This window comes from Mytilus californianus, unplaced genomic scaffold (assembly GCF_021869535.1).
Source record: "Mytilus californianus isolate M0D057914Y unplaced genomic scaffold, xbMytCali1.0.p SCAF_6, whole genome shotgun sequence".
Taxonomy (NCBI): domain Eukaryota; kingdom Metazoa; phylum Mollusca; class Bivalvia; order Mytilida; family Mytilidae; genus Mytilus; species Mytilus californianus.
In genome coordinates this window covers 12,614,213-12,630,192 of record NW_026262712.1, presented here as the reverse complement: position 1 = coordinate 12,630,192, position 15,980 = coordinate 12,614,213, and positions in this window count along the sequence as shown.

Genomic DNA, 15,980 nt, shown 5'->3' with positions numbered 1-15,980 from the left:
TTCCGGCATATCAATTATCACTTGTTTCAAATCCTTTTTTGTAAAATTAGAATGGTAAGTCAGGGCAAGATAACTATCTAAGATACGTGGGATAAAGATAATTCATAAAGAAGTCGCTTTGTGTATTTGTTGTATCCCTAAATTATAAACCCGGTGTTAGTTGATGTTTTCATACTAAAAGAAAATTGGAATTACACCATTAGAATCAGGGGTATGACATAGGACCGAACAAGCCACTACCGAAATACCACCATTTATAATAATTAAAGTGCATTGGTTTGGTCATCTCTATTTAAAACACAGACTGTAGAAGAGTTGACATTCAAACCTGATAGAAAATTTAAATTGTAACTGCCATTTGGGCTGTATATACACAATAAGTAAATATTGTGTTTTTCTTTTAAATTGCCATTATTGACTTGTATTTCATTTTGGTGGGTTTTGTTGGTGTATGTTTGCCTTTAGAGAAACATGGTTTTAAATACGTTATCTTACGATATAGGTCACGGTTAAACTGTATTCTGGTGGTGCATATTTTTTTTTTTTTTTTTCACTCTTTTTACGTGTTGTCTCATTCATGTGTCATTCTGATTTTGTTATATAAGACATTAAAACTAAATTTTTGCTTTTACTGAATGTATTGGGGAAACAGACAATTGAATAGACCTTCACAAATCCAGTAACACCATACTTCTATACTTATGTTGTTGACAATCGTGGACTTTTTTCTTGTTTGGTTTACCTCCACTTGGTGTAGATTTTAGGAGAAAAAAAAACACTCCACTTAAACCAAACCTGTATATAACAATCTGCATTGGTGCAGCCTATTGTTGTAAAGGAGTAAAATCCATTATGATGTATTAAACGGATCAATTAATCTAATACTGAAAAAAAATATGTGTATCTCTACGGTGTATTTTCATTATATCTACACTGAACACAAGATCATACTTGTAGATTTGATGAGAGAAGTATACCGCTGTTCAATAGTCGATTATGCGAAAATAAATCCGAGTCGCAAACCAAAATCAAGGGAAACCAATTAACTATGAAAGGAAAACAATCACTATCGCCAAAAAAACGCAGACTGTGTTCGTGTCTACAACGAAGTCCTTACCCTAAGTCAACAAAAGGTAAACAATGTCACAAACGATAGCCACGATGATGATGAGTTCAAATATGCACGTAAACATGAGAGAAAATCAACACAAAACGTCATTTTTAAATGGGTCTGTTAATACCCATGCTACGTCAATCTTTAATTACCCAAATGTTGCTAAAGATTTGTCGTACCTCCAAGACAAATATGTTTTTGTCTCCGCAAACAGCATCGTTTTATTTGTGTAAATCACATTACATAAACTGCTTGATATATGAACTAGGTATTGATAATTCACTTAGAAACTAAACATATACCCTAACGACACTCTCTAAATAGGAAATCCTTGATAATCATAGGTATGTTATATGTTCCTTTGGAATTTCAACCAAAGATGTAGAACTGGATAACTCATAACTGTAATGGGTACATTAACTACATTATTGTCCTTACAAACAACGGTATATTGCTGGAACTTCCAAGTGCTCAACGAAACCTCTTTTTTCTAAATTATTAACATCAATTTTATAAGTAATCAAAGCTGGGCTTCTCAGTTATTGTGAAACTACCTATTCTAGAGGAGGTGTGAATCAGATGTTGATATTAAAAAATTCCAAAGAGTACATAATGTCTAAGACTCTTTTATCTTGTAGTAGTATTTAACATTTGGCACTTCTACACTTTACACCAGTATTCCACATTCCAAATTAGAACACAAATTGGAAGAGTTGGTCATGCTATGTTTCATAGAAAAGAATGGCCAACGTACAGACAAGCGTCTTGTCATAGGCAGGGATAAATCATACTTTGTAAAATAATCACTCCGATTCTCACGAATAATTGTCTGAAATTGACATTATCACGATATTTGATTTCTTGATTGACAACATATTTGTTACGTTTGAAGGACGTGTTTTTCAACTAATAATAGGCATTTCCATGGGAACCAACTGTGCCAGTAAGCAGTATCCTCTATTTTTACTTACCGCTAAATAGATGATGAACGCATCTTACCAATCGAACTTGAGATATAGGATACAATAGATACAGTTAAGTATGCCTCATATCTTGACTTAAATCTAGAAATTGACAATGTGGGTCGATCAAAAGCAAAACTTTATGACAAAAGAGATGATTTCAGCTTCTCGTTTGTGAACATTTCATTTTAATGTAGGAACATTCCTGCAGCGACTGCATACGGAGTATATAATTCTAAGTTTACGCTATTCCAGGGTTTGTATTTCCTATCATGATTTCCTCGATAGAGGGTTGCTGCTCACAAGACAGCCATTAAACAAAGAGTTCCAAGTGGTGAAGTTGAAATCATCCCTTCGTAAATTTTATGAATGCCATCACGAGTTGGTTGACCGTTAAATAAAATCTGTTTCACAGATGATAGCGGATATGTTCCAAATGCCGTAGCTATAATCTCGTCCCTCGTACCGAATAAGATTTATTACAGGGTTTATACCCTCATTAGCAACACGATAGGTGTCACTTATGGAGCATGATCTGCTTATCCTTCCGAAGGACAGTTGTTGTTGTTTTTTTTAGGGTTTTGATTCAAATAACTTTCAGAAAGATATTATGACTATAAACAGCAAACTAGATAGACATATTACAATTACAATCTACAATCTGCAATGCAAGATCATTAATTGAACTAAGATGAATTGTTAAACTTGCTAATGTATCGATAACTTCTCCCGTAAAAGCAAAACGCTTGTGAGTTCAATGACAACATGCTGTTGTACTCTGTGGACATGAACAGTCATTTAACATGTAAATGTGTAGAGCACCCGAGGTAAAGTTAACGATTAGGACGTTAAAGAAAATGACCATTCGTCATCACGAGCCGACTATTCGAAACATGTTGTGTCATTTCACGAATTAGATCAGTTAACGAACACATGTACAATTTCAAATAAGGATAGGGTCAACTTTAAAATACCAGTACTTGTAGGGAAATACTGAAGAAATAAAACATTGTAAAACTATTCAATGAGGATATAAACCCCACGATAACTCTTAACATTTTAGCATTGAATGCCAGGTATATTATAGTTTCCCACTTTATTTCTTGTACTGCCTTGCAATAATACATGAACATAAACTAAAACTGAATACATTGCATTATATTAAAAGTAATAGATAAAGAATGTTGACAGAACTTTCAGCTTGACACAAGAACATAATATTCAGACGATCAAGATAAATTGTGTGCGCCTTTCGTTAGACTTATACGGGAGTTGCAAAAAGATGACATTCAACAATGAATTAAATGATTCATAAAAATATTATACTTGTAACATTTAAAAATACAGTTATCAGCTAAAAAGAAAGATTGCAATATAATTCCTACATCTGATACCTTGATGATTTATCAACAGATAAAGAAAGAAAGAGAGAAAACCAATGATGTTCAATTCCATGAACACAAGAGAAGCTGTATGACCAATAGATAAAACGCCCTGTATGAATGATTGAATTATGTACGTTCAAAAATATTTGATGTTTTTATTACTGCGAAATATAACTAAAGGTTTGGTATGATAACAAGTCGTATTTGTCATTTCAATACTTATTTTCCTCATTCTTTTTTTGTTAAAATAACATTAATTAAATTTCGCATGTGTGTCAAGATTCAACATATTAGGCAAGCCTAAATTTCTATATTTACAGTACGTGAGTGTATAGATTACTTACAAAAAGATGACCAAAGATGCGTAAATATTTCAATATTGGAGAAGCTGTTTGACCAACAGAGATATAAAATGAATAGCGAAATCAACTTAACATTTGTCTGATGTTTTTAGAGCCTCACTATTTTAATATTATTTAATCTATCAACCAAGTTTTAAAACACAAATGCTTACAGAGTTAATGAAACATGCTTATAGTCCTTCAGATTTGTCTTTTCTGACGCGTTATGGTCAGTAAGATTTTTTCTTAACATTTTGAAGAACCTTTGGGATATGTGAATTCAAAAAAAAAAATGTAGTTCGTATTGTTTATTTTTGAATATATGTATTATACATTGTATTTTTTTAAGATTTTTATGTTTGGACAATACGCATCTGCATCATTCTTAACCTCAATACAGAATTTTAATTCACTAATATGGCGTTCGTAGAAAGGCAGGAATAAATTCACTCGAAATTACGACAATTTTTATTTCAAAAACCGTTTGTTATATTGTATTATTGTATTTTATATTGTATTTATAGTGCAGTTGAATTATACGTGGACTTGAAACTGTATTTTATGAGCATTTCATTGATGCTCAGTTTATGACATACGCAATATTTCAAATAAATGAAAACAAAATAAAAATTCTTCTTTGTAAAGGCTATAACGTGAAATAGTTTTGATACAATCAAACAATGTTAACTATGTTTCAACAACATCAGTCATAATATTTTCTGTTAAATACATTGCAATATGACTGTGTTCGGTTTGCATTATCTGTTTGTTTTATTTTTAAAAACAAGGTTGAAAGGAGATATCCAGTGCACTTCATTTTAACAGGAAGTTTTTACTTTTTTCTCCGTGGTAAACCATATTTGGATACACTAAAAATACTGATCAACATATATCGTGACACGACATATTTCCGTCTTTGTTAAATTTGTCTTAAAACAATGACTTTAAAGTAAACTATACATACAATGAAATAAAGCCACTCCTATTTAAAAGGGTAAATTAATATCTGTGTTTAGTAGAAATGAATCATTTTTAATTCTGAAGCGGTTTCTAGTGTACGATGTTTTTAACGGACAATTAATTGCAAATAATTCAGCTTTAAATGATATCTTTCTGCTTTTTATAATATTCGAATGTTCGGTAAATTGACTTGGTGATTATTTTATATGAAAAACAGGTTTTGCCATAAACAATGATAAATGATTTTATATTGAACCTAGCAATGGGTGTATGTCTAATTGACATAAAAAATACACCGTTTATCAAACACATTTTAAGTTCAATGTTGACACAAATGCAAACAGCAAAAAGTTTTGATGGACAGTTCATGTGATGTTAGCGTATGATGACGAATACAAATCGTTAAGATCTTCATTATTTTTTATTTAAACCATATTTTTGTTTCTTTCATACCTATAGTACAACAATAGAAATGAAACAGAGAAACAGTATGTGGTGATTTTACTTTGAACCTTTCGTCCGATTCAATTGGTTTCAATTTTGCACACTTTCTCAATTCATTATTTTCCCCGTGTGGACGCATTGTAGATTTATATAAATATTTGTCAGACCAAGTACCGTAACAGATAGCAGGCAACGAATGTTTCTCTACGTATTGGTATTGTAAAAGTCAAATGTCATCTTAATTAAGGAATATATAAGTACGGCAATCGAAATATAAGTTGTGCACGATTTTTTTCGTTTTATGGCAACATTGAATATTAAACTAAATGTGTATTTTCGAGATCAACACATTATCAATAAGTAGAGTGGTTTGCATTGCAATAAGATTTAATTGTCATTCAATAAGGTGTTTACGAGGGGTTCTCAAATTTATCTAAGGCCAAGCGCAAATGAAAACTTTTATCTTTGTAGTGTGATGTATGTCTGTTTGTTATAATCAAACGTTTTTAAATTGAAAAAAGAAACAGCTTTCATCTTTCATGGAAAGATTTCTTGATGCATGTAGCAACAATTTTAAATGAAAAACTCCCCGAACTGTTCATATTTTGTAAATATCACACTTGTTTTGAAAATGTCCTTTTCCTGAGAAATCTTTTTATTTTTATGTATGTGTCCACACTGTTAAATCATATTTGAACTTGATGTAGTAGTAAATATTTTCCACCAAAATTCAATACCATGCGTTTAATAAAAAAAAACACTGCTTTTTTTATGTAAATTAACATGACCGCCATTTATGAACGTCATACATCGCTCCAAATACTTCATGATGTATCTTCTATCTATTAACATTGAAAAAATAATTAATGTGTCCATTAGATGTTGACCTTATTAATGCCCATTGGTGTGTCTTTCAAAAAAACTCTTATATATTATAGTGCAAAGGATCATAAGTTTAATGGAAGTGGCTTTGTAGCATTGACTTCTGAGTACACTTGGCAGTCCTTATTAACAGACAACTGTACCATAGGAAAAACACTTGACATGTTTAGAAATAGTTTGAATAATATCGCTTGTGCACTTATAAATAGAAGTTCACAAAGAGAAAAATAATTCCTGTTAAAAGATGTTCAAAAGATATCTATCTCTTTTCCATCTTTTGTTAGAAATAAAACGAAAAGATGAAACGAAAAGATTAAACAAACAGAACAAACTTCCTGCATGTATTACACAGTTCATGTTATTCAATTTCAATAAAGGGAATTGTAATGTCGAATGAATATACTGACTGCTCTTTTACGCACATTGTTTAGAATCTATATGTATCGTTACGAAACGTGTAGCTACGATATGACCACACAGACACACTAAGAAGAATATTAAAATGTATTTCAACAATCAATCGGGAGAGTCAAACTGTCAGCAAAGACCCATCCGAACACTGGCACATATATTTCATTAATTCTACTTGTGTGTGGGATTTTTTAAAACTATTTGGTAAACATTTTGAAATGATTAAGAAAGGGAGCCTCCCTATGCTGAGCCTGACTCAGCTAGTATAACCATGTGATTGTATCGCAATCTCGGCAAATTATAAAGAATAATAACTTGTGTGTGAAGATTGTAGATTATAATTCCACCAGAAGGGATACAGGAGTTTTTACAGAGTGTGTATCGTTTGGTAAACTGAAAGAAATAAAAATACAATAATTTACAATATGCACGAAAGAAATATATGAACATTTAAGGCAATATTAATATCAAGTCAAAAACGAAAGTAGAATTCTCAGTTCAAATCATAGAAATAAACAATTACAGTTCATATTTGTTGAATAAACATGTTTGTCAAGTTAACGGAATACACGGAATATATATTTAACAGTTTATAATCGATATGAAACGTACTTGACGGTGATTTGTCACAATATCCTCAGTTGCAGTTTTGTCGTGGCATCCATTTGTAATAGACAGCCGAGGAAGAGAAAGTAAACGGTAGTGAACATACGGATAAGTCCAGATCATTTCCGGAAAATATGAATGTCTGAAAATTCAATCCAATAGATGCCGTAGCAAATACAATTGATAACGTGATCCAGAATACTCCCAGTATCTCATTCATTGGTCCCCTTCAGTAGACTTCGATGGCCTCTACCAAAACTGCACTACACGAAATATCGGATTTGAAGAGGTATGCAAATGTAATGTAAATGTATTCAGAGACCGACATTTACATATATTTACAAACCGCTGCATTTAGTTTATCTTGTCTTTGCATGTAGTAAATATTAACGTTTATTGTGCTTTACCCTCCTATGGGCGGTTATGAGAGACCGCGGTTTATAAAATATATTAATACCTAATTAAACCATTTTAAAGTTTAGAATTTACATATATTTATGACCATCTCAAAACTTTCACAAACTTATGTATTTGTATACCTCGGCAAATGGAAATCTTTGTCATGTATTTTTCTATGATGTAAATTTATCCGCAAATGTGTTTCTTTGTCTATGTAGCAAAGCCTCATCATTCAAATAATTTTATAGGGGTTATAAATTGTAAGGTGCATTTACATTTGCCTGGTATGTAAAGGAATTATACATTTACATATACATTAGTAGGTCCGCAAATATATCTGGCAGAAAAGTAGTTACATTTGTCAAACATTTACATGACTGCCCAAATTGTTGTAAATCTGCCTTTTCGTGTAGTGCTGAACATACATTTATTGTCGAATTCCGCATCTGGTGCAGAAAAATGGGTACTGTTAATGTTACTACTTTAATTATCCTTTGGTTGTACAGCTTCTGTATGTTCAAGTATTTACAGGATCTTGCTTTTTCACAAAATATAAAATAACAAAAATACCGAAATACCAGGAAGATTTAAAAAGGAAAGTCCTTTATCAAATGCCAAAATCCAAAGCTCAAACACATCAAATGAATGTAAAACAACTGTCATAATTAAACTTGGCTTTGTCATGTAGCTTCATATATGTAAGTATTCACGTATTTACAAAGGATCGTCATAGAAATAATAATTGTCGCCGTATCAATACACTGACTCATTTTAAAAAGGAGTATAGTACAATGTATATGACTAGGTCATTGTATGCGTTTAATATTCGGGAATGATCCAGTAATATGATGAATGAAAAGGAATTAGTTATTCACATACATATGGGGGATTAGTTATTCACATACATATGGGTGCGGTCCTAGCCTGTACAAAAGTTAGCTTGGAGCATACTTGTGGACTGCTTTCTAAGTTAACTTGAGAAATTTTAAGCAGACAAGCAAGTTAACTTCGTCATTGGTAGACCAGACCTACGGTCTGCTGTTTAGGACTGCTGCAGACCTATTGACAGGTCTACTCCAGACCAGACATTTGTACTTCATAATAAAAAGTATATTAGGTTCTCTTCTGGGAATCGTATACTATTAGTATATTATTAAAGTTGATTGATTGTGTTTGTAGCTAAACGTCAAGTGACAACTATTTCATTCATGAGCACAACGAGTATATTTTTCGGACGTCCCATACATAATTTATAATCGGCGTAGACAAATCTGACGAAATTGACGAGATTGTTCATAATGATACAACACCTTATGTATCTGGACACTGTACAATTTTCGTCAGAATATTTTGTCGAAAACAGAATCGTAAATCCAAAGCAAACAAGGTGAATTAGATGAAATATCCATGTAATGCATACAGTAAAATTTAGGAAGAGAATGTAAAAAATGGAGAACGAAGCAACGTCGACAATGATGTTGATATCCCATGAAATAAAAATATTGTTCCGATGCATTGGATAACCTTTCTATCCGCCTTCTTATTAAAAAAAAGACTTGAGCTTTAAATATGTTAACAATAATCGCATTGCTCTTTTTGCCCAGTAGGCCTATATAACACATTTCTTTACTTGTTAGACTCTATAGATATTATAAACATTAAACAAAATCTTTTTTTTTCATTTCATATTCTTAAATACATTAAACAATGGCTATAAAATCACATACAGCTATCATACAAGAAATGAATGAAATTACACATGTCAGTATTGGATGATGGGGTCAAACAGTTTTGCTATACACACCATCCTAAACTACTAACTTTAGTGACGGTTCAATATTATGAATACAGAGATGAAATGCTGACACTCTAAATAATTGCGGAAAAGATTATGAATCCATTGTTTTCCAATATTGCTGTCATTTGTATTATACAATATTATGTCGACTATTATATTATTTGTGTGTGCGTTTCTCTGTTATGAATGTTCTTGCGTGTGTTTGTGACATTGTCATAAAGTGGGAGGTTTGGCATGCCATTAAACCAGGTTCAACCCACCATTTGTTCTTTAAATGTCCTGTACCAAGTCAGGAATATGGTAGTTGTTATCAATTAGTTCGTTTTTATGTGTGTTGGCGTTTGTGTTTGTTGCACTACGGTGTTCCTGTTGTTCCTTTGTTTTCCTCTTATAGTTTATGTGTTTCCCTCGGTTTCGGTTTGTAACCCGGATTTGTTTTCTCTCGATCGATTTATGCCTTTTGAACACCGGGATACTTCTGTTGCCTTTATTATTTATTTATCTTGTTATCCAGTAAGCGGTGTTAAACATTATGTAGTTTTGTAATAAAGCTGGGGCAAAATACTGTCAGTACCACGTATTCAATAATAGTTACTGACAGCTAGTTCAAAGCCAATATCAATTATAATGTACAAAAATCATTCAATGGATTTAGTGTAAAGACGTCATAAACAGTCAGAGAGAAAACGTGACCTCGTGCGTTGTCAAACTATAGGTATAGACAGATTGTAGAACCAAATCAATATTTATACCGATACAAAATTCAATTACAGTGACCTTTTAGAATAAGTAAATTGTAAAGATTGATACATTTACCCGGATACTATCTAAATTGTCTTTTATGGTAAAAAACATGACTGTAAACATTAGGATGTGCTATTCCGTTTGAAATAAGTCTTCTACAGGTGTTGCCAAACATCAAGACCAAACATATGTTTCCATGGCAGAATTTAGGAAAGGTTTTAACTAATTTGTGATAGCGAAATACCTGTATGAATAATTTACCAATAATACATAGACTACGCTTGTTGGAATCCTAAACTGCACTTCAGTCCGAGCATAGGGAACGGGTTGGGATATTCAAAATCCCAATTTAAGGTCATACGGTGCATCGCATTAGTTTACCGATTCAAATTCATTATGCCAAAAAGGGGGAATATTCACATGCGTAACAAACGTACATGTAACGTATAACTTGCGTTTTTTTTTTTTTTTTATTTATCTGTATTCCATTTATTAGCTGTTCCCGCCTACTGATAAAACTTAAGAGCAATAACGTAATTTAATGAAAAGTAAATATATTAACAGAGGTATTGATTTTATTAACTTGTCTAGTGTATCCAATGACTCTACCAGCCACAATTTTATACCTTCCAATTTTTATAACGAAGAACCATCTCTTATTTTGTATACATGATGTAAAATGGGTTTGCATTGACCTATTCAGATTTTTTAATTTAATTCTGATTTCTATCAATGACCTCACAGCCTTAATCCATTCGGAATGAGTATCTACGTCTTCTTTCTTGTGTTTAACCCATTGATTGGGATAATCTTTGACTTAATACATTAATCTTTTGAAGTTGTTGTTCCAATTGATTGATTCAGGCTTACGATATTTCGAACCTTTGGAAAACACATTTCGCAGAGGATCTTTTATCCTTTTCATCTTTTCAAACATGTCCAAAGCATACTAGTTTGAAAATGTTGTGACTGTCAATATCAGAGATGATAGGTGTAAGTTTGTATTGGTTTGGATATGGGTTTGCAACAGTGGTTTCCAAACTTAAGTTGTACAGAGAATGAAGTTTTGAAAGGAGTTCTGAATAAAACTGTGTTCGAATGTGATGAATACCTAACGACTTTTGTATAAATGGTAGTAAATCGTAAGAAGGAATATGTAAAGTGTAGGTGATGCATAATGATCATGACCATAACTGCGTCTACGTCTGAGAATTCACCGAGCTAATGGAAGGACTAGATATAATATAATTACCATCAATGTTGCCTTTGCAACATTATGGTGTCGAAGTTACCAGATGTCGAATCCAGTAGTCTTTTTTTCTCTACGTAGAGGTATTGCAAGATAAGGATTGTTAGTCTTGTGTTATATTTGTTTGATGATGCGAACTTAAATAGAAAGGATTGAATGATCAGGCTGGTTAAAATGCTAGTAAATTTTTAGCATATTACACAATTTATCATAAATGCCTTGAATATAGAACTTTTGATTTCAAGCTTTTTCATCGTTCAACAAAGATACGTCGATTGACTTACAGTAATTAACAAATAATTAACGCTGATCCTTATCGTAAGTGTATGGTATTTTATTCTTTCTATCGTTATACATGCAGAATATCAGTAGATTATATTTGTATGGCAAACAAATACCAAAAGTTGACTTCCCTAAAAGGTATTAACAGATATGTTATAAAGCCTTATTTTTTTCTTCGGTCATTGATAAATCAAGAATAAAAGAAGAAGGCGACTTGGTATAATGGATTCTAACCAGTACTTGATAGTATAGAAATATCAGATTCAACGTAACAGAGACGTTCTGATAATGAAGAGAACAAAAAACTCGATCGCAATTATAAGGTTCTTCTTTTATTGCATTGATTGATGTTGGCTAACTGGTAAGTATTTAACAAATAATTGCTTAATATGATAATCAAGTATTCGATTTTATCTAATTAAGTTCAGTTACAATTAAAAGATAAAACTACATATGAGTGAAAAACGCGAGAAAATAATTAGGTTCAGAATATGATGACGTACACCTACAAATCCCCGGATTCATGTTCCACGTCAACTATGCCTGTCAAACACTAATTACAAAATTGCCTTTTTTATGTAAGTTTGAATCTTAATTTAGGTATCAACAGCGTAAACAAACTATTCTTTAATAATTTAATTTTGGATGTAACGCGTCTTCTGATTGGCTGACGTTGTTTTGTTTATCAGCTCATAGACATAGTTGTGTCATGTGACCGTGACGTCATCAACGTTTTTTCATGGTTTACTACGATTTAAAATGAAATTTAGAATTAAATTATAAGAAATGACTGTAATATTTTTTTCTGTCTTTTCGAAATAACATAAAAAATGTGGTGCACACTTTAAAATAACCCGCTACGCGGGTTATTCAGTATGCACCACATTTTTGATGTTATTTCTTCATAGAGAGAAAAAATATTACAGTCATTCTTTAAATAACGTTGAACCTCACTTACTTTCAATCGCTTCACTTTATGTCAAAAGGGGAATAACTGTAAAAGTTTTATCCGGAATTTAAACTTGCGGTGTAGTAAAGTTTACATTGGCTTAAAATATGTATCAGTATATTTGTGTTTTCCAAATAAGTTTCCTATGTGGCTAAAAAAAGTTGCCCATTGATAAACGAATAAGAAAGAAAGATGGGGAAAAGGGAATATGCCGTGTTATTAAACTTATTTAAGATGCTGTAACGTAATTAGATAAATATTGATTCGGATCAGAAAAAAAAAATCAACCCGTTATGGACTATTCTGCCTCAAGTTCAGTTTGAGTAAATATAATGTATTGTAAAGGTACTAATTAGAATTTACAGGATGTCATACCTCTGTTAATTTATTTTGATCAATACGTATTGATAACATTTACCTTTTCATATATCTTTTGATTAAGAAAACAAGATTCCAATGAAATATTCAAAATTATTTACTTAATCGTTGATTGTAGACTATTTGTGTTTGACGCCTCTTTCAACAGTAATATAAAAATAAGAAGATGTCTATTCAGTGGCGGCCAGATTTTATAGATGAAGAAAGCCAAAGTACCCGAAGATAACTATCGAACTTCGCCTTTCGAAAGATTGAATATCCTATATCCAATTAAAATTTACAAAGTCGGACGCACTTGCACATGCGGGGTTGGAGCTCACAGCCTCAGTGTTGACAGGCTGTTGGCACTTTGATAAATTAGTTAGACCACTCTGCAACCAAATCTCCTCATATCTCGAAGAAAAACTGACAAACATATGAAATATATGGAAAAACGACGAAAAACACATACATGTACACAGTCTACTAAAACAAAAACTAAAAAATCTTAGTGAAACGAACCCAACTAAAACCCCGGGGTTATACGTCTTATACAACAGTGGAGTCTATATTCGTTTGCGTTTTGTTCACAATTTGTTGTACTGCTATCTTTAAAAAAACACACAATATATTGTTTACTTCAAGTATTGAACACAGTGTGTTTTACTCTATTGTAAAATTAGAAAAATGACTAAAAACAATATTGATCAAATAAAAAAAAATGTAACTTCTGCAATATCAAAGTGTTTCGGTAGAAATTGCTGTTACGGGTGAAAAGGTAAATACAATTCAAATGTTAGAATGCCTCGTGATTGTTGTCAACCAATCAAAATTACGGATTCTTGTGAGGCATACATGTAATGATTTCATGATAAAGAATAAACAGATTGAATATTGTGACATATAAGACGACTTTAAGAATGCTGAATAACAAAGATTACAACATTTTATGTTATTCAAGAATATTTAAAATTCACCAGTTTCAGTGCACGAAGTCAAAAAAAAACATTTATTTCTATTCAGCGACAAACTTGACAACCGTAAAATTTTGATAAAAAATGCATATTCTATAGTGACCGACCATCACGTTTCTAAGATATGACTCTTGGAATCGTCAATTCAATAACTACTGTATACCAATGTAAATTGTAAAGCGTCATATGTTTATGTTGACAAATAAACTGTCTGTGAAGTAAAGCTAAATTTTAAGAGCGTTCGCTACTCTTGTTTTTGACTTTTTGTCAAAATTTTTGTATCCTTAATTTTATAAATATGGTGTCATTAAAAATGACCTACTTACCTCTACTATTCATTTCATGAATATATCGCATGTAGTTTAAAAATTATTGTTTTAAATCTTATTATCTTGTTTTTTGAATTTTTGAAAGAAAAGATATACGGTAGTGTTAAATGTATGAAAAATCTAGAGAGACTAAAAAAGAAAGGCGAACGATACCAAAGGGACATTCAAACTCATAAGTTGAAAATAAACTGACGACGCCATAATTTCCAAAAACAATTTTAATTGCTGATATTAATAATATAAACATTTTAAATACAATTATAACTGTTTTTTGTAAAAGCCTTTTATTTTAAAACAGAGGAACAAACATCCTTTATTGAATCACCAACGCAGCATTTACTATAATTGAATAAAATTTGTAATATTAAAAAGAAAGAAAAAACAACAAAAACTATGATAGCACAAATAAACAATTCAAACGTGTATTACGATTTGATGATCCATGTTATTGTATTGATTCATATTAGAAGACCATGATATCTGCGTTGTGTGCTCTATGTGACAATTTTGTATTTGGTTCTGAAATATTATATGGACGTGACGAAATGGTTAGAATTTCGTATTTTATTAAATTTCAAAGGTCTATATTAAAGTACGAAGGTCTTCATCATTCAAAGGTTTTAAATGATACAGTATATCATATTTTAAATACGGATGGAATGTCACGTTGTATGTCATCAGACACAAATGTTGCCTTTACCTTTTAGAGGTGTTATGCTCGAACACCACAATAATGGGGAAAAGACTTTTCACTATATTATATTTATATACCAACAGTATTAGTTCAAAAAATTGTAGAGGCTTGAAAGGTATGTTAAATTTGCCATGTTTACGTGGTAAACAATTCCAATGAAGTGCATCTATATTCAAAAACAGTCGGTCCCTTATATGCATATGCTTGTATAACTTTGAACAAACTGTGCGTTGTTCATTCTTCAATTTCTGCTTAGTGTTATGTGGATTGTTGTTTTTCCTTCTTTTAACTATTGAGCTGTCAGTTTGTTGTTGCATCATTATTTGTTTTGCTCAAAGCTCTCTTTTTTGTTACAATCAAAGTGATTGTTTGTTTGTTCGTTCGATGATGTTTTCTGGTTATGTTTCTTTGTTGCTTCTCGTTTTAGGCCATTGTGTGGTTTACATTGTTATCACTGTTTTTTACTTAAAAAGGAAAGGCAAAAGATACCAAAGGCACATTCAGTTTAGAAAAAAAGGCTATATAAAAAAAAGCCTTGTGTTCGTACCGGCAGACAATGCAGCCAATAATATACATGTGTAGTGGTGGTATGGCGCATATACTAAACGGAAGTTCTTCTAAACGAAATTATCAATTCCTCTACATTCAGGTCTGTTTGCACCACTGAGAGTCAAATCGTTAACAAGCATATCACTACCATTACCCAGCTTAAAGCCTTTTCCGAACATTTGAAAGTCTCTACCATGTACTGGTTACCGAAATTACACAAAAAAACATTTCATCTCCGCATCTAGTAGGTGTTTTTCAACTTATCTATCAGTGCTTCTTACTACCTCCTTTACTACTATCAAATAACTGGTTATTAACTTTTGTAATAAAACTTATGAAAATAATGGTATTAATTATTTTTGGAGTGTTAAAAATTCTTATGGGGTTTTAGATAAAATACATGCTTTTGATGGTCCTTTTAATTCTGTTGACAGTTATGATTTTTCTACTCTCTACACTACACTTCCACACAATCTAACAAAGACAAAGTTTTCATATTTAATAAAATGGTCTTTCGAAAAATCTCATTGTAAATGTATTTGCTGTAACTC